At 38.4% G+C, this 20,914-nt stretch overlaps 1 pseudogene; it reads right to left on the reverse strand.

The window, feature by feature from the left end:
• The window catches only part of LOC101657538, a 30,427-nt pseudogene extending 10,985 nt beyond the window's left edge, over window positions 1-19,442 (reverse strand).
• Between the last annotated feature and the right edge of the window lie 1,472 nt (window positions 19,443-20,914).

Here is a 20,914-nt window from a genome sequence, read left to right on the forward strand (position 1 = left end):
TGTCCCCCCGGAACTGTCAGTCCCGTTGTTTTCTCCTCCAGATTGTTCATCCAGCCTGTCCTATCCAGACAGGCCTGTAGACTTCAGGGTTATGTCAGGTTCTATTGTATTATTAATTGTAGCTTTTAGAATGATTTTGTGGCGAACAGGTGGTGTAATGCTTGCATGTTGGGCTATGAATTGCAAGGTCCACAGTTTGAAAATACTAGCAGCTCTGTAAGAGAAAGACAAATATTTCAACTCTTGATATATATTCTGGGTTTTGTAATTGGGCTACAATCCCCATGGTCAGCAATCCGAAACCACCCCGACTATCATGATCCCAATTCTACCTCACAAATCCGACTAGCCAGATGATGTACACTGGTACAGATAGGAACTGGAAACATAGATAACCCAGGACAGATGATCCCTTCAGGACCAGTGGTGAGAGTGGCGATACCTGGAGGGTAGAAAGGGGGAACGGATCACAGGATCACAAGGATTGATATATAAACCCCTCCCTCGGGGATGGACAACAGTAAAAGTGGGTGAAGGGAGACATCGGACAGCGTAAGACATGACAAAATAGTAAGTTATAAATTATCAAAGATTCATGAGGGACGGGAGGTAGGGAGTGAGGGGGAAAATGAGGAGTTGATACCAAGCGCTCAAGTAGAAAGCAAATGTTTTGAGAATGATGAGGGCAACAAATGTACAAATGTGCTTGACACAATGGATGGATGGATGGATGGATGGATTGTGTTAAGAGTTGTATGAGCCCCCAATAAAATGATTTGTTTAAAAAAAAAGATGAAAGACTGGCTTTCAACTTTTGTAAACAGTCTCAAGAGGGGATCACTATGAACACCAGTGACTCCATGGCAGTGATATATAGATATAGATATGGATATAGATATAGATATAGATAAACACACACACACACATATATAAAGTTCCCCAAAATAGTCCTTATTTACCCCTGCTGCCCTGGCATTATTATTAATAGTGCTCAATTTAGCTTTAAAAAATTTCCCAATTTGTGATCTTATGGACAACACCAATGGATCAGAAGATGGTGGAAGCAACATTAGGTCTATGGATGACTAGTGTATGTGACCACCGTGCTTCCAGCGCACATTGCAGTATATTACATGAACTCATTGCCGTTGGGTGGAATTCAACTGATAGCAACTCTCAAAGACAAAGTCGAACTGCTCCTTGGAGTTTCTCAGGTTGTAAATCTTCATAGAAGATGCTTGCCTCATTTTTCCACAGTGCAGCAGCTGGTGGGTTCAGACCAGCAACCTTCTGGTTAGCAGAAAAATGCTTAACTCACTGTGCCACCAGCACTCTTTACTATAATGAGAAACATGAATAAACCCTATTGTATTGAGGATTTGGAGATCATAATAGTCAGCCTAGGTCGACTCATTAGATATGCAAGTAAGGAAGAACAAAGAATATATGAGGATGTGTGACCAAATAAAATAAAAAAACGAAAAAAACTCCTGATTTATCTTAAAAAAAACTTAAGGAAGAAATGCACAAATAATTCATGCTTATGCACATTTTAACTTTCCTATTTTTAATGCTTTTCTGAGTGTTCTTAAGAACAAAATTTCCATCTTTATATATTCAAAAAACATTTACATATATATTTATCTTAAATTCCACAATCCCTCTCAGTATTATCTTGTAAGCTGTACAATGGTGACTTTCAATTATCCATTTGAGTTTACAGATCTTTCAAAAAAAATTAAAATATATTTAAAGTGAATACCAGGAAAGCTGCAATGAGATGGTGAGCCTTTTACTAGACAACAGGATGTATTCAGTAAATTTTTTTTAAATTTAAAAAGCTTTAAAAGTTCTATAAAATTAAATAAATGAGACTAACTCACTGAATTTCACAACCCACAATTTTTAAATGTAAAAACATACCTATATTTTCATCTAGAAGATCGTCAACTAATACATATTAGTTACAAGCTATGTTTTGAGAACTTTGTCTCCACATTTTTTACTGTGACATTATAACGTTGAAAAAAAAATAGCTATGTCATTAAAACAAGCAAATACATTGTCCAACTTCATTCCAAACATCTGGTAAAAAAAAAATGTTTTTCACTTCTCTTCTGTTATAAAATCACTCTGTGTTAGAGCCACAGCTACATCTTCTTGATTTAAGTGACTCTTGCCCCAGGGTTTTTCTCCATCATCACTAATGCCTCTCTAATAATCTCATGAATTTATAACAACAGCACCTTTTAATCAGAAAATGACATTAATTTACTGATGCTTATCCTCTCAACAACTCTACAAGATTGTAGATATTGTTATTTCAAGTTTTTCACAGATAAAAACTAAGACATTGAAGGCTACGTGAAGTGCCTGCGATTATGTGGACACCTCCCAATGGAGGAGCTGGGATAGTAGATATGATCCTTGTACTGCTTCCAAGTCCTTACAGGCCACACTACCTTTAATCCTATGTACAATGTGTCATGACTACTAACCCTAATGTTACCCGTTGATTATAAAAATAAAGAACTAGGCATCAACCAGATACAGCGAAATTATCTACCGAATAGTGTTGTAGGAGGGAGTAAGGGATTTAATAATTAATTTTATAGTTGTGTTTCTTGATTTATCTAATCTAAGAAGTTATAGCAAAATTCCATCTACAGTTTAGGTTCTCAATATTGCTATGCAAAATGAAAGCAAAGAGGCTTTCCTCTGAATCAATTAATGATGATGAGAAGTCCTCTTATATTGATTGGACCTCTGCGATGGATTAAGAGCATGAGTAAAAATCCCTCATGCTTTCCAGGGCTCTTGGAAAAAGTAGACATGCTCTTCTCATGCTGCACTGCTCAGTCCCTGAACGCATTAAAATTAATGATGATGTTTGTCTGGTGATATATTGACTTGCGTTTTTGCTAGATTTATGGACAATTTTTTCTACTATGCCTCTGATGGTAATTCCTTGGTTAAATAATTCATAGTAGCATTACAGATGCAAGAGTATGCTTATTTCCTTCAACTACTATGAAGAAAGGAAAATGTATGAGATGTAACAGATCAAGGGAAAGCCCGTCAATTCTTTCTCTGTTTTTTAAAAAAAAACAAATTATGAAATACATTGACTTGATTGAAAACCCTAAAATAATAATTAAAAAATGAATGTAATTCATGTATGCTAAATACCTATATTTTACACATGTAAAATGAGCATATAAATCTATTATAATTGCATAGAATTTATTTTTCAAAAGTCATGATGAGTAAGTTTATTTTGACCAATTATCTGCCAGTTTAGCATATGGTACCCATATTTGTACCCATTTCAAAGAAAGGTGACCCAACAGAATGGTCTAATTATAAAACAATATGATTAATAACACATGCAAGTAAAATTTTGCTGAAGATAATCTAAAAGAATTGCAGTAGTACATTGACTGGAGCTGCCAGAATTTCAGGCTAGATTCAGAAGAGGATGTGGAAAAAAGGGATATCATTGCTGATGTCAGATAGGCCTTGGCTGAAAGCAGAGAATACCAGAAAGATGTTTACTTGTGTTTTGTTGACTACTCAAGGGAACTTGACTGTGTGGTTCATAAAAAAGTATGGATAGCCTTGAGAAGAATGGGAAATCTAGAACACTTCCTTGTAGTCAAGTGGGATTTATACATGGAGCAAGAGGCAGTTCTGAGAACAGAACAGTGAAATGCTGCATGTTTCAAAGTCAGGAAATGTGTATTTGAGGGCTCTGTCTCCTCACTGTACTTATTCAATCTGTATGCTGAACAAACAACCAGAGAAGCTGCTTATATGAAAATGAATGTGGTATCAGGATAGAAGAAAGGTTTTTTAACAGCCTTCAAGATGCAGATAACAGAGATAACACAGCCTTGATTGCTGAAAGTACTTGCTGATAGAGAGCAAAGATTGCAGCCTTCAGTACAGATTAAAACAGTGTAAAAGCCTAAATCCTCATAATTGCACCAATAGGTAGCATTCTGATAAAGGAAGAAAAGATGGAATTTTCCAAAGATTTCATCTTCATTGGAACCACAATCAATACTCATGGTAGCAACAGAGGAGAGATCAAAGGGTGCATTTCACTGGGCAAATCTGATGCACAAGACTTCTTTAAAGTCTTTGAAAAGTAAGGAAGTTGCTTTGAAGACTAAGGTGTGCCTGACCCAAGCCATAGTATTTCCAATAACTTCACATGCAAGTGGAAGTTGGACATTGAATAAGGAAGACCAAAGAAGGATGGATATATTTGAATTATGGTGCCGGCAAGGAATATTAAATTACCATGGACTGCTTAAGGTGAAATAAATATGTCTTCGAAAAAGTACATCTCAGATGCTTCTTAGAAGCAAAGATATTGAAACTTTGTCTCTTGTACATTGAACATGTTTGTCAGGAGAGACCAGTCCCTAGGAAAGGACATTGTACTTGGTAAAATAGAGGAGCAGTGAAAAAGAGGAAGATCTTCAACATGATGGGTTGATGCATTGGCTGCAAAATGGGCTCATACATAACAATTGAGAGGATGGCACAGGACTAGGTGGTATTTTGTTTTGTTGTAAATAGGGCTGCTATGAGTTGGAACTGATTAGAAACACCTAAAAAGTTGACAAAAGTTTATTTGAAATATGGTTAATTAGACATCCTAGAAAATGAGAACTATTTTATTTCTTGGGTGAGATGAATTGGACAAAATCAGAAAAGAAGAAAAGTGTAGGTTTCTATTAGATGTATCTAAATTAAAGACAGATATTGTCTAAGCCACATCATGCCTACTCAGGATTGGGTCAATGACAATCAGTGGGTGGCTGATATATGATCATCATTGTGATAAACATATGGCATGCATACACATGCATAATTCTTATGGTGATTTACACAATTGGTAATATTATTATTATATTAATAAAGCTGGAATCTAACTCTTTTAGAGGTTAGATATTTTTTCAAGTCACAAAGCTGGTAAATGACATTACTCTGTCAAGAGTGCCAATATTTCTAATTCAAATTCTTTCACTAAACTCTCTATTGTTTCTATATTATAGTTGTAAAAACTGAGGCTCCATGTAATTTCCTTGTTTAAAGTAAGTCAGTAAATTAAATGACCCAATTTACTATTTGAAATATAATTTTATTTGATTCTAATATTGATATCAATCCATGTATACTAGGTTGCCTTCTCTTAACAAAGAGCAGAAAGTCACCTGAAACAATGTACTGGAGTTAGATTTACTGTAATCATTCCTTACAAATTTAAATAGTTATCATGATCACTACATGACTTTATGCTAATTTATCATCCCATGAATTCATAGAAACCCATGCACATTATGTTTAATACTAGGTCTGATTGACTATTCTAACATAGCAGACTATATATATTATTTTATAATTTTCTGGAATACTACTATCTACTTCTACTCTCAAATTTCCCTTTACCTTGTTCTGTAATAGAAAGCCAATTCTTTCCTGAGAGTATAGAATAAAATAATGGTTCCCTGAGAGTACAGTGGAGGCTGTAGTTAGAATGGGTAACTTCTTCATCCCCAGGCTTGGTTCCCTCACTCTCCTTGAGCACATTTACCTCTCTTTGTGAAGCTATTAATTGTCAAACCCATGCTATGTACACTCTCTTCCCCTTAGCTACTGCCAATGTCTGGAGTTGAGCACATTGACAACATGATATTTCCAAGAGTCATAACCAGAATAAAGTAGCCCATCTGATTCCAAGGCCTTATGAAGGCTCTGGACCAGGTGCACATGGATTCCAAGTCCAAAAATGACATAAGAGTGACCACATTTTGTAGGTCTCTGTATCCTTTAGGAAGGGTTATTATGATTAGAGGAGTGTTCAAGGTATGAGCTACAGATACCTGGAGATACATAAACAAAATATGCCTTTCCAGAATATTTTACTTTATTCCAGTTTCAGTTACCTCATAGTGTTGACTAAGGTAACCTTTATATTGTCTCTACTATAAGAATCAAAGAAGAGTATGGAAAAACAAAGTCCCCTCAGATATCTATTAGACATAAAACATTAGTGATAATCATTGCATGGGTTAATTTATGAAAATAATATGAACGCAAGTGTCAAGGTGAGTCACATATTAATATAGAAGGCATCTCTAGGTGGACTTAAACTTTTAACCTTTCAGATAGCAGGTAACAAAAAATCTTTGATTTAGCATCAGAAACTTCAAATTATTAAGTGTATTTCTTTCTCTTTCTCTTTTTGACTATTTCAGATTTTTAGGAGTTTAGATCTAATCTGTACGGGGAAAGGAATTTTCCTAGAAATGAAGAATTGCAATGGGACAGTATTTGTCATGTCACTGAAGCTTGTTTTAAAAATATAAAGCTGGGTATATTCTTAAAAATATAAAGCTGGCTATATTTTAAACTTATTTCTGTAATCATCTAATCTACTTGGGTAACCATCTGGCATTCTTGGTTTGAACTAATGACAATCATCTTATCTCTGTGAGATACTTAAGGTTTATTGTGCCAACCTGGCCGATAAACACATGTGGAATTAATTGAAGGGCGGAGAGTTAAATTACTCAGTAAGCCTCCCCTTTCTAGTTCTCGGGTCTCTTGCTTTCTGATGGTCGGACCAGGGTGCAGCTGCCTTAGCCAGTTCCCTGCTTCAGATGGCAAGGCTCACTTCCTGCAAGACATCCCTGAGGAGAAGCCACATGGACCTACTCTGATGCAGCCCTGGGTGCTGGAGCAGCCGTGTGGAGACCCCTGCCAGTGCTGAGATGCTTATACATTCACTGACTCAGCTTTCCTCCTGCAGCCGGTGTCATTACATGTGTTTTGTGAGATTGAGGAGGATTTTGTAGATTGGTGTTGGACACATGGGCTAATGTTGGACTTAGGGGCTTGAATAGCACTCGTTTGGGATGCTTTCTTAATGTACACTTACCCTTTATATCAAACTCTCTCTTATACATATACATTTTTGTGGATTTGTTTCCCTATTTTACCCAGACTAACACACTCTGTTACCAACTTCTGTGTGGTACAAAACAATCATTTTAATGAAAGGAAAAGAGAGGCAAATAAATTCTAAATCACAAGAAGCAAATATGTTTTGAAAAATGGACTGAAGACTTCTATTTAATTACTGTTCACTTTCCTTTTACCTATGCCTGCCAATGTCCAGAAAATTTGTGGAATAGAAAAGCATAGTGAGAAAACCTATAGAATACTTTGAACAAGTGACAGTGGGACTTTGGTTTGGAATGTCTTCCAGAAGTTGGTGTCTAGCCAAAATCCACTCTGACAAGTCTTCATACTCCATTTTCATTCCATCATTTTCATACACATGAGAATTTCTGAAAGGTCCATAGATCTTGGGATATTTCTCAGGAAAACACTTATGTTGATGTGGATTATTATTATGAATATTCTATAAAAATTAATTAAAATATCTGGACACATTAATATGTGAATAGGATAACATTTGTACAAATACCTTATCTTTGTTATACTCAGCAACACCTTTCTCATTTTTTAATATTATTCCAATAAACTTAATTGTAAAACAGTTTTAGATTTATAACAAAATTATCCACACCTACTTTTCATATTATTTAACATCTTACCTGAGTATATTTGCTGCAATTAATGAGTCAATAGTGGTATGTTATTATTAGCTAACACCCATAACAGCCAGAATGCTCCTAAGAAGTAAGGATGGCAAGACCTCTTGTTTCACCTACTTTGGACATGTTATCAGTAGAAAACAGTCCTTGAAGAAAGACATCATTCTTGGAAAGTGGAAGGGCAGCAAAAGTGAGGGAGATCCTCAATAAGATGAATTGAGAATGGCTGCAACAATGAGCACAAACAAAAGAACAGGGCTAAGAGATGTTTCATTCTTTTGGGCAGAGGGTCGCTATGAGTCAGAACCTACTCAATGGCATCTGACAAAAACAACAATCACAGATATTTGTCAAATCTCTTTAACTTTTAGCTAATAATACTTTTCTATTCCAGTATCCTATCCAACATATCACATTATATTTCATTACCATTTCCTTTTGGAAATCTGTTGGCTGTGACAATTTTTCAGACTTTGCTTGTTTTTGATGACCAAGATAAGTTTTTTTTTTTTACCAAACTTGCTTTTAATTTTTTTTCTTTTTCTTTTGTAACTGCCATTTTATTGGTTGTTTTGAGATTAGTACAGAAACATTATGAGCATTTTGAACACAATTCTTTTTTTGTTTTGTTTTTAAAATACTTTTATTGGGGGGTCTTACATCTCTTATCACAATCCATACATTCCTCCAATGTGTCAAGAACATTTAGACATATGCCACTATCATCATTTTCTTTTTTTAAATCTCTTATCACAATCCATATATCCATTGTGTCAAGAACATTTGTACATTTGTTGCCATCATCCTCAAAACATTTGCTTTCTGCTTGAGCCACTATCATCATTTTCTTTTTTTTTTAGGTTGTTTTTTTTTTAATCAATTTATTGGGGCTCATACAATTCATCACAATACACAGATCAATTGTATAAAACACATCTATACATTTGTTGCCCTCATTATTCCCAAGATTCGCTTGCCTCTTGGGTTCCCGGAATCAGCTCATTTTCCTTTTTTTCCCCCTCCCCTTCCCTTCCTCGTCCCCTCTCCCCCATGCACCCTTAATAATTTATAAATTATTATTGTATCTTATATTACACTGTCTGGCGTCTCCCTTCACCCACCCTTCTGCTGCCCGTCCCCCAGAGAGGAGGTTATATGTAGCTCCCTGTGATCCATTCCCCCTTTCTTCACCCCCTTTCCCTCCTGGTATCGCCACTGTCACCCCTGGTCCTGAGAAGTTCATCTGTCCTAGATTCCCTGCGTTTCTAATTCCCATCTGTACCGCTGTGCATCATCTGGTCTAACCAGGTCTGCAAGGCAATATTGGGGTCCTGGTAGTTGGGGGGAGGAAGCATTTAAGAACCAGAGGAAGGTTGTGGGTTATTATTGCTATACTGTACCCAAGTGACTCATCTCCCCACTACCCCTCTGGAAGGTATGTCCAATTTTCTAGAGATGGGCATTGGGTCTCCATCACACGCTACCCTCATTGATAAGGATATGATTCCCCCTCCCCACTTCTGGTGTTTAAAGCCTGGTCCCTTTGGCCCTTCATGATCACACATGTTGGTGTGCTGCTTCCATGTGGGCTTTGTTACTTCTGGGCTAGATGGCCGCTTGTTTACTTTCAAGCCTTTAAGTCCCCAGACGCTATAGGTCTCGATAGCCGGGCACCATCAGCCTTCTTCATCACACTTACTTATGCACACATTCGTCTTCAGCGTTTATGTGTGGAAGGTGGTCACACAATGATGGTTTTTGTTCTTTGGTGTCTGCTGCCTGTTTCCTTCAACACTTCGTGTTCGCACAGACTCGTGTGCTTCTTCTCTGTGGACTTTGTTGTTTCCGAGCTAGATAGCTGCTTGTTTGCCTACAAGCCTTTAAGACCCCAGACGCTATATCTTTTGATAGCCGGGCACCATCAGCTTTCTTCACCACATTTTCTCATGCACACATCTGTCTTCAGCGATCATGTCGGGAAGGTAGATATCATAAAATGACCGTTTAGCTGAGCAAGGTGCTCTCACATGACCAAGATAATTTTAAAGAGAACTTAATTGTCAATTATTTTACATAGTATCCTTCCAAAGGGGATCTATCTATCTATATATTATTTTACTCAAGATTTGACTATAATTGAAGTGGTTTTTCTTCTTTATTATAAGGCCCACAGGAGGAAAGTGTCATTTTTATAATATATTAAGGGACCATAATATCAGCATGACTTTTCACTGAGGATATTGACCTCAATCATCTGACTATGGTGGTAGCTGTCTTTTTTTTACACTATGAAGTCATTGTCCATGCCCGTTCCTTTAATAGGAAGTCTCTAAATAGAAAGTTATACTTCATTGCCCAGAGAACAGAATGCTTATAAAGTATTTGTAATGCTTCTGCATGAGAGATTTGTCTCTTCTCCCTTTTTACATTTAATTATGTGTTCAATAATTTACTTTTATCGTATGGGTTCATGGATATCTATTTTTATATTCTCAGTTAAATTTAAGTTTGGTAATTGTGAATTTGGGCTCAAATATAGCAATTATTGTGAGAATGGAACAGGCCAGAGAGTATTTCACACTGCTAACCATTGTGTTAGGACCTCTTCAGAGATGCTTAACAATAGTTTCAAACTCTTTAACTTAGCTCTTGTGTACCTTTGAAATATCCCTATTAATGTGGTGCTTGCTTTCCTTTATTTCCTAATACTGTAAGATGAATGAAAATAAATATTGCATTAAGGATGTTCCTACGAAATCAAATGATATATTGAACTGAGGAAAACTGATGCAAGACATCTCTTTAAAGTATAGAAATGTAAAGATATCACTTGTGCCTGAACCAAATGTTTTCTTTCTTTTTGATGGTGGTAGGGGAGGGAAGTACACAAGTTTATTGCCTATAGAGGAACAGAAGTTATGCAGCACATAGATGCAGTTCTATGAAAAACAGGGGTAGATGTAGAAGGGGAAGAGGCAAAGGGACACTGGGTAAAATCACAGTAACCAATGAACAATTCTTCTGGTGCTGAGTTAGTCATAGAACACTTGATTAATGTGACCAACTGTAATTGAGTCAACCATCAACTCTGAAAGAGGTGACAGGAGCTGTTGCTGATCTTAGAATACAGCCAAGGGCTAGAACTTTGTAACGGAAAGTTAGTATGGTTGGCAATCTAACACCAGGAGAGGAACCTCTAGAGGGCAAATGCCTGCCCCCAGCATTAGGTGAAGAAACAGTCCCCATGGGTAACTGGGCCCCAGGACACCTTGGTCTTTTGATACACAGCAGCACCACACACTATTGTACCCTGAGGTAGTTAGTTTATTGTGCCAACCTGGCCGATAAACACGTGGGATTAATTGAAGGGCGGAGAGATAAATGGCTCATCGAGCCTCACTTTTCTTGTATCTTGCTCTTTGATGATCAGACCAGTGTGCAGCTGCCCTGCTTGTGCTTTGCTTCAATTTGCAAGCTACACTACCTGTGGGACTCCTAATCCATGGACTGTGTTGCTGTAATTTGAGGTTCCTTCAAGACCTGCTTCGCCACACTATTGGAATTGACATCTCTTGAGCTGGGGACTGTCGGACCCTGTCATCTGGCTGACTTTTGGTGACCTGCGCTGCTGTTTGCTGCCGGTGCCTGAATAGCCTGAATTGCTCTACAGAGGACTACCCAGAGGCCCTCAAGGCTTGAAGGACTGCCAGTGTCTCACAACTGTCTCACGGGAGTGAGTTGCACTGAGCCATTTGTACTGCTTTATAGTTTAATTAACTGTTTATATCTTATGTTATCTATCTATCTACCTATTAGCATTCTGGTTTTGTTTCTCGAGAGAATCCTAACACATACCCTCATGCCCAGTTTCATTATGTCTGATAAAGAACCTTCCCCACAACTTGGTTTCCAGCCCAGTGAGCAAACCCAGAGGAGGTGGAAGGGGCCCGTTGGTGCAATTGAGGAATTGGATGGAGCAGCTATTTCCTTTCTAGGCTCCGTGAAGTTGTCTGTTGCTGTGAAGAACTTTCTCCCAGGTTTGAAGTCTGGCATCCCAAAGGAGGGGCAGTTGGCACAGCAGACAAGCATCACCCAAGTAGCAGTTTCCACAGGCTAACTTGGGTTGGAATCTCCTCTCTTCCTCAGACTTCTCTTTTTCTAGTTCTTCTGCAAGGCCACACATGCAATTCTTACAAGCTTTCCCGTTTTACCTCCCTCCACATGAAACAGTCCCTGGGGAAGCTAGATCTGGTTTCTTCAAATCTTTAGTATCCAGCAGCTCATCAGAGTGAATGAGATACATGCTGTCATCATCCATATCAACAAGTTTCCCTGAAGAAGACTTAGCAATGGACAGCTTAAGCTACTAGAAGAAAATACTTCACAATATACTTCTTTTGCTGGTTATCTGAATAGAAAGCCTGCCCACACTTTGATTTCCAGTCTATACCTCATCAGAGCTTAGGGATTCCTGTGGCAGCTGTTTTATTTCCATAGGCCTAGCACAGAGCAACCCTGATTGATTGTGTAATGATAATACATTGGGCTGAAATCCACATGGTCAGCAGTTCAAAACCACCAGAAGCTCGACGGAAGAAAAATCGGGCTTTCTGCTCCCATAAATAGTTACAGTTCAGAAACCCACAAGGACTCACTATGAGTAAGCATTGACTTAGTGGCAGGGAGTTTGGCTTTTGCTTAGAATGCTTTGGATGTTATCTTCACTCTGCTATTTTTTTTTCTTTTTTCTTTTTTTAACATTTTATTAGGGGCTCATACAACTGTTATCCCAATCCATACACCCATCAATTGTGTAAAGCGCATTTGTACATCGTTTCTCAAAACATTTTCTCTCCATTTAAACCCCCGACATTAGGTCCTCATTTTTCCCCTCCCTCCCCGCTCCCCCCTCCTGCATGAGCCCTTGATAGTTTATAAATGGGTATTTTGTCATATCTTGCCCTGTCCGACTTCTCCCTTCATCCACTTTTCGGTTGTCTGTCCCCCAGGGAGGAGGTCACACACAGTTCCATGTACACTCTGCTATTTTTAACTGCTCTCTCTATTGGCTTTTTCAGAAAAATTCATCCATGAGGTCGAAGTATCAGCCAAAATCTTAGGGCTGTGCAGTGGTCCTTTCTGGAAAGAAACTGGCAAAATAATGTCAAAGCTGGATTCTTTGTGGGCAGACTACAATGGTGGGTTGCTGTTTTCCACAGGTAGTAGGCTCTAATTGCCAGTCAATATTTGAAGGTCATCCATCATGTTTCAGAGCTTCTACAGGAGATGATGCATCCCAGACAACTGCCACACACAGGCCTGCTGAGGTCCCCAAACCCCCCTTTCCTAAAGTGCTGGCTGACTCAAGAACTATTGGTCAAAGGAGAATAGAGACATGACAGGAAGTCAGGAGGTAACATTCTATTTAGCAACCTCCTTCTTTCTGAAACATTGATGCCACCTTGTTTCTGATGTGGAAGCCTAGTTCATTCCCATTCTCTTGTCAGCCTTCAGTTATACCATGGTATATTCACACCTCATACCCATAAAAAACTGGACAATAAATTGTGAAAACTGAAGTAGAATCGGTGCTTTTGAATTATGGTGCTAGGGAAGAATATTATACATGTTATAAAGGGCCAAAAGAATGAACAAATCTATGATGTAAAAAGTACAGCCAGAATGCTTCTTAGATAGGATGTTGGATCCGTCCCTGGAGTGATGGATCAGACCCAGAATGTTAGATAGACTTTTGTTCCTCTTCCTCAGTATTGCTTTGACTATGCTGGGTCTATTGCCTTCGCAAAACTTTAGAATGAATTTATCCATGGCCCCAAACAGCTAGCTGGGATTTTTATTTGAGTTGCTTGAATATATAGATCAATATGGGAAAAATTAACATTTCAACAATTTTGAGTTTTCTTGTCCATAATTTTATTTGTTGACTAAGATTTTTACTTTATCAGAGTGCATAGTTTTTCCTCATATTTTATCTGACTTATACCTAAGTATTTCTCCTTTTCTATTTTAATTCTAATATAAATTGCATTGTATTTTAAATCTCCAATGCTTAATATTTGTAGAAATATACAGATGAAATCAATTGGCTTTACATAATCACCTTGTAATAATTCCCCACTAATCCCACTAATTTTATTGATACTGTGTGATTTTCTTTGTATAAATAGCCATGTCTTTATTAATTAATTCCGATTAATTTCTTTCTGTAAAACCAATAAACCTTGGAGGTAAAAAGAAGAAAAAAAAACAAAAAAAACCCCAATAAACCTTTTTTATGTCCTTTTCCTGTTTTATTGTGCTAGCTAGGGTTTCATGTATGATGATAAAAATTTCCCAATCTGGAAACTGAAAGCACCCAGTTTCTGACCCTGACAGTGTTGTTTGATGTTGTCCAGTCAGCCCTAGGTTTTATCAAATTTAGGAAGCCTCCTTTCAATTCTTTGCTAACATCTTTATAATGAATATTGGGTGTTATAAAAAGCCTTTCCTTCATTTGTATCACCAGGTAAATTTTTTTCTTTAGTCTATTGATGTGATGTGAGATAAAATGATTGATTTTTGAATGTAAATCAGCTTTATATACTTCGAATAAACACATTTGGTTTTGGTACATAAATCTTTAAATTACAATTGATTTTCTGATATTTTGTTGTGTATCTGTGCATATGTTCATGAAAGTGGTCAATTTGTAGTTTTGTTTTTCCAATGTCAATAACTTTGGTATTAAGATAAATCAGGCATCACAGGATGAGTTAGACAGGTCTTCTTTATTTCCATGTTTTGAAAGAGCTTGTGGAGATTCAATATTATTTATTCCACAAATGGTAGAACTTTGGTATAATTTGGCAATGAGCCCAACTGAGCATAGAGTTTTCTTGGCTTTGAAAATTATTAATCACTGATTCAAACCATGTTCTTGCTGATTCAAATAATTTATTTTTCCTTCTATGAATTTTGGTAGCTCATGTATTTCAAAATACTGATCCATTTAATCTATATTGTCAAATGTGTCGAACTATGACGTTATTCAGATTGTTTTATTCTCCTTTAAACATGCACAGAGTCATTAGGTATGACTCCTCTTCCATGATGATTCTTGGATAGCTGTGATAGAGGATAATGAACTTTATTTACAATGAGATTTTTGAAGAGCCAGCTTGATTGTTGTTTTTTTCCTATTGCTTTGGTTGTGGTTGTATAAGAACTACCCAATGAGTGTGTCACCCTGATAAGTTCCTGTCACTCTTTGTTAGCAAGACTTAAAATAAGCCAGTTTACTGGGCCAAGACAACTTTAGCTTATTAACACAATTCACAAATGACAAACATTCAAATTGAGCATGAGTAATAGAGGAAATAATTCAATCTACGTATAACCAGCTTTGTACTCATCTATTTAGTGATAATACCATGAAATTCAATAATATGAAGTATACTAGAAGTATGCTAGAAGCTAGAGAAATAAATAGATCCAACAAAAATAAGTAGAAGTAAACTCACATGTGACAGCAGTAGTTATATTCACTATGAAAAGAGAGAGAATAAAAAGATGGCTGATATTGGACTCATTCATACAGGATGATGAGCAGGTAGAATTTAAAGCTACTGAGATGGTGCCTGGTGATGCTGTGGTTAAGCATTGGGCTGGCAACCACAAGGTCAGTTGTTCAAATCTACCGGTTGGTCTTAGGTGAAAGATGTGAGATGTCTAAACTCACACACATATATGATCAAAAGAACAGTGAGGAAACAATAACATGCTTAAATTGAGTAACATGCTTAAATTGAGTAACATGCTTAAATTAAGAATAAACATTGGGCTTCCCTTGGAAAAACATCAGCTTAAGTTTTAGTAATTTCTGGCATAAAATTTTGCTCTATAATTTACCAACTCAGTGACCAAATTAGAGGCTCAGATTTTCCATTAATTGATGTGCCTATTTTGAGAATATGACACAATTAATGTCAAGTCCGTTATATAATTCAGAGTACATTAATAGCAATATCTTTATTTTTTCTCATGCTTCCTTGATATTGCTATTGTTAGGGCTTAATATCCCAAATTCACAGTCAAGGGCAGAACTAAAGAGGGGTAGACACAGAATTAGACAATAGGAGGATTTATTACAGATAAAAATCTATGAGAGTGCCCCTCCCCTCAGAAGAATTTATTTCAAAGGAAGGCATTGAATCTGCAGCTCCAGGAGAGGGACATATCTGATTGGAGCACACGGGTGCAGATGAAGGGGGAGGAGGAGAGAGTGGAGCACATCCTGGCCCACCAGGCCTTGAGGACGATGTTCCCAATTAGAGCAGCCAGTCCACAGAGAAGACCCCACTATGAGACATGACGTCCCTCACTGACCCATAGCACTACAGGGAACAACACCAGAGACACAGTGTAGGAATTGTGCCGATCTGATCCTGCCACAACAAGGCAAAACACTAAGGGGATTCAACAGAACAGCAAGGGAACGGAGCAGCGAGGTCCCAAGGGAATGTTGAAGGTGGACTTTGGGGCCAGGGCATGGTGCCCACACAGACTGGACTGGAAAACACTCCTAAAGGTCAACAAACAGTCCTTGAAATAACTACAAGCTTTTCTTTCTTGTTGTGTTTTATTTTTCATTGGTTTGTTGTTGTTTTGTTGTATATTGCTACTTGGTTTTTCTCTGTCTTGTTTTTGTGCATGTTATTATCTCCACAGGTCTGTCTAAATAAGATAGGCTGGATAAACAATCTGGAGGAGAAAACAACGGGACCGACAGTCCCAGGGGGACATGGGAAAGGAGGAGGTTGGGGGAAAGGTAAGTGGTGTTAACAAACCTAGGGACAAGGGAACAACAAGTGATCCAAATTGGTGGTGAGGAGGGTGTAGGAGGCCTGGTAGGGTGTGATCAAAAGTAATGTAAACGAGAGGAATTACTGAAACCCAAATGAAGACTGCGCATGATAGTAGGACAAGAGGAAAGTCAAAGAAAATAGAGGAAAGAGCTAGGAGGCAAAGGGCATTTATAGAAGTCTCAATAAAGGCATGTACATATGCAAATAACATATGCAAATATATTTATATATGAGGATGGGGAAATAGATCTATGAGCATATATTTATAGGCTTAATATTAAGGTAGCAGAAGGACATTGGGCCCCCACTCAAGTACTCCCTCAATGCAAGAATACTTTCTTCTACTAAATTGGCATTCTATGATGCCCACTTTCCCTGCACAACCACTTAAGACAAAGCAGGTGAATAAGCAAATGTGGCAAAGAAAGCTGATGGTGCCTGACTATCAAAAGATATCACATCTGGGGTCTTAAAAGCTTGAAGGTAAACAAGGGGCCATCTAGCTCAGAAGCAACAAAGCCCACGTGGAAGAAGCACACCAGCCTATGTGATCACGAGGTGCCAAAGGGATCAGTTATCAGGCATCAGAGAACAAAAAAATCATATCATTGTGTGTTCACCTCCATGATATGATTGCTGAAGACAAATGGGTGGATAAGCAAACGTGGCGAAGAAACGTGGCTGATGGTGCCCAGCTATCAAAAGATATAGCATCTGGGGTCTTAAAGGCTTGATGGTAAACAAGCAGCCATCTAGCTCAGAAGCAACAAAGCCCACATGGAAGCACACCAGCCTGTGCGATCACGAGGTTTTGAAGGGATCAGGTATCAGGCATCATCAGAACAAAAAATCTTATCATAGTGAATGAGGGGGAAAATGCTGGGTGGAGACCCAAAGCCCATTTGTAGGCTACTGGACATCCCCTTACAGAAGGGTCATGGGGAGGAGAAGAGCCAGTTAGGGTGCGAAGTAGCAGCGATGAAACATACAACTTTCCTCTAGTTCCTTAATGCTTCCTCCTCGACCACTATCATGATCCCAATTCTACCTCACAAATCTGGCTAGACCAGAGGATGTACACTGGTACAGACAGGATCTGGAAACACAGGGAATCCAGTCCAGATGATCCCTTCAGGACCAGTGGTGTGAGTGGAGATACTGGGAGGGTGGGCTGGGAAGGAGGAACCGATTACAAGAATCTACATGTGACCTCCTCCCTGGGGGACGGACAACAGAAAAGTGGGTGAAGGGAAACATCAGACAGGGCGAGATATGATAAAATAATAATCTATAAATTATCAAGGGTTCATAAGGGAGGTAAAACTGGGGAGGGAGGGGTAAAAATGAGGAGCTGATGCCGGGGCTTAGGTAGAGAGCAAATGTTTTGAGAATGGTGAGGGCAATGAATGTACAAATGTGCTTGTCACAAGAGATTCATTAGAGGCTTACTCCACGTTTAAGTTCTCTCTTGACTTTTCTATTTATACTTTATTTCATGTCAAACAAGAGCTCCTCCATAACACCTTCTCTTGACCAGATTTAAAAATTTCTTCCCATTTTTTGATTTCCTTTACTGCTCATTAAAAAGACAAATTTAACTCTTTACACATAACAAAAACATGTTGTTGTTGTTAGGTTTGGTCAAATCAGTTTCAATCTATCGTGATCTAATGAACAATAGACTGAAGCATTGCCCAGTCTCCTCCACCCTCACAATTGTTCATAGGCTTGATTCCATTGTTCCAACGATGATGTTAATCCATTTCCTTGAGAGTCTTCCTCTCCTTTGGTACCTCTACTTTATCAAATGTGATGTCCTTCTCTAGGGACTGATTTCTCCTGACAACATGTCCAAGTATATAAGCAGAAGTCTCACCATCCTTGCCTCTGAAGAGTACTCTGGTCCTACTTCTTCCAAGACAGCCTGGTTTGTCATTTTAGCAGTCCATGGCACTTTCAATACTATCTTGAGGTACCATCATTCAAAAGCATTGATCTTCTCTAGTAGTCTTTATTCAATGTTCATTTTTCACATGCATAAGAGGCAATTGCAAATACTGTGGCTTGGGTCAGGCACATCTTTGTCCTCAAAGTAACATCCTTGCTTTTCAGGAATCTAAAGAGGTCTTGTGTAGCAGATTTCCCTAAAGCAATATATCTTTTGATCTCTTGACTGCTGCTTTCATGAGCATTGATTGTGCATCCAATCAACCTTTTCTCCATTTATCATGATGTTACCTATTGGTCCAGTTTTGAGAATTCTAGTCTTATTTACATTGAGCTGTATTTCATACTGGTTTTATCATTTGCATATACAAGTTGTTAATAAGCCTTCCTTCACTTCTTTGGAATGAGTACTAATATGGCTATCTTCTAGCTAGTTGGTCAGGCAATTGTCTTCCAAACTGGTGTAGATGAGTGAGTACTTCCAGTTCTTCATCCACTTTTTGAAATATTTCATTTGGCATTCCAACAATTCCTAGAGCCCTGTTTCTGGCCATGTCTTTCTTTTGTCTTTTTTATAGATATCAACGTTTATTAGTGGTTACTAGGGTCAGTATACAGAAAGTGGGGAGTGTAGTGTAGGGGTGATGGAAAAACTACAAGGATCATGGAATGTTAGCTTGCAAACAGATTCTTGTCATTGCTGTCAATAAGGCTTAAACCTGTAAATAGCTGAACAGGCAAAAGTTGTGTGATAGATATACAGGGGGGCTTCTAAAAGTTTGTGGGAATCTTCCATTGTTTTCGGTTTCATTTGCCGTCATCGCTGGGGCTATATCTAGCTGCTGGTTTCTTTGCTGGCCTGCTCTTCCAACTGCATGGCCAGCACCAGGGCCTTCATGAAAGTTTGCAGGACGGAGAGGGAATCGGGATGCATGGCTATGGTGGGTTCTGCTTTGTTCTCAATTTTCTCCAGGTTGTAGTCTGGATGCTTGGCCATCTCGGGAGAGCTTAAGTCAGGCTGGCTCTTGCTTCGGTTCACCCCCCAGCCCTGGGGGAAGTTACAGCACAGGTGACAAGACTGGTCAAACCTCAAGAGGAAGCCCTAACATTTTGTGTACCAGCTGCAGCCACGTGCTTTCTGAAAAGCATTCACTTTTTCCTAATGAGAGAAGCAACAGACCCCGGGGGTCACCTTTGAGCTGAAGATGTTCAAGGAGTCTCAGGGAGGAGGTCCCGCTAGGCCTGCTGACTACACAGTGCTCAGGCTGCTGCAATCGCTTCTCAGGCACCACGTCCCGTGCACAGCAAGCAGGAACAACGCTATGACCCTCACTTCCGGCTAGGACACGGCCAGTCTGGCTGTCTTTCAGGGCAGCTTGAACTTCTTCCTTTAGCACCATTGGTTCTTGCTCATATGATACTTTCTGAAAGGGTGAAATATTCGTTAGTTCTTTTTGGTACAGTGGCTCTATGTATTCTTTCCATCTTCCTTTATTACCGCTTACATCACTCAATATTTTGCCCATAGAATCTTTTAATATTACTAGTCCAGTCTTAATTTATTTTCCCCTTGAGTTCTTTCAGTTTATGATATGCTTGATGTGTTCTTCTCTTTTGGTTTTTGAGTTCTAGGTCTTTGCACATTTCATTTTAATATTTGACTTTGTCTTCTTGAACTGCCCTTTGAAATACTATTCAACTCTTTTACTTTATCATTTCTTCCAATCACTTTAGCTATTCTATAACTAAAGGCAAGTTTCAGAATTTTTTTTACTTCTATTTTGATCTTTTCTTTCTTTCTTGTGTTTTAAATGACCTTTTGCTTACTTAATGTCCTCCGCCAACTCATCAAGTCTTCTGTCATTTGTGTTCATTGAACCAAATCTGTTCTTGAGAGGTTCTCAAAATTCAGATGGGAAAGACTCAAGGTTGTGTGTTGGTGCTTACAGAATTTTTTTTAGTTTTCATCAGCTTTCTCTTGGATGTACAAATGAGCAATTGATGGTCCCTCCCACCATCAGTCCTTGCCTATTTGTTTGTTTTTTTTTAATCATTTTCTTGGGGACTCATACAATTCTTATGACAATTCATCCATCCATTCATTGTGTCAAGTACATTTGTACATTTGTTGCCATCATCATTCTCAAAACATTTGCTTTCTACTTGAGCCCTTAATATCAGCTCCTCATTTTCCCCCTCACTCCCCATTCCCCACTCCTTTATGAACCTTTCATAATTCATAAAGTATTATTTTTTTGTCATATCTTACACTGTCTGACGTCTCCCTTCACCCACTTTTTGGTTGTCCATCCCCCAGGGAGGAGGTTATATGTAGATCCTTGTAATCAGTTCCCCCTTTCTACCCTAACTTCCCTCCACCATCCAGGTATCGCCACTCTCATCAATGGTCCTGAAGGTGTCATCTGTCCTGGATTCCCTGTATTTCAGGTTCCTATCAAACCAATCTAC

Source organism: Echinops telfairi, unplaced genomic scaffold (genome assembly GCF_000313985.2).
Source record: "Echinops telfairi isolate 266 unplaced genomic scaffold, ASM31398v2 ScPeMD7_3509;HRSCAF=4178, whole genome shotgun sequence".
Lineage (NCBI taxonomy): Eukaryota > Metazoa > Chordata > Mammalia > Afrosoricida > Tenrecidae > Echinops > Echinops telfairi.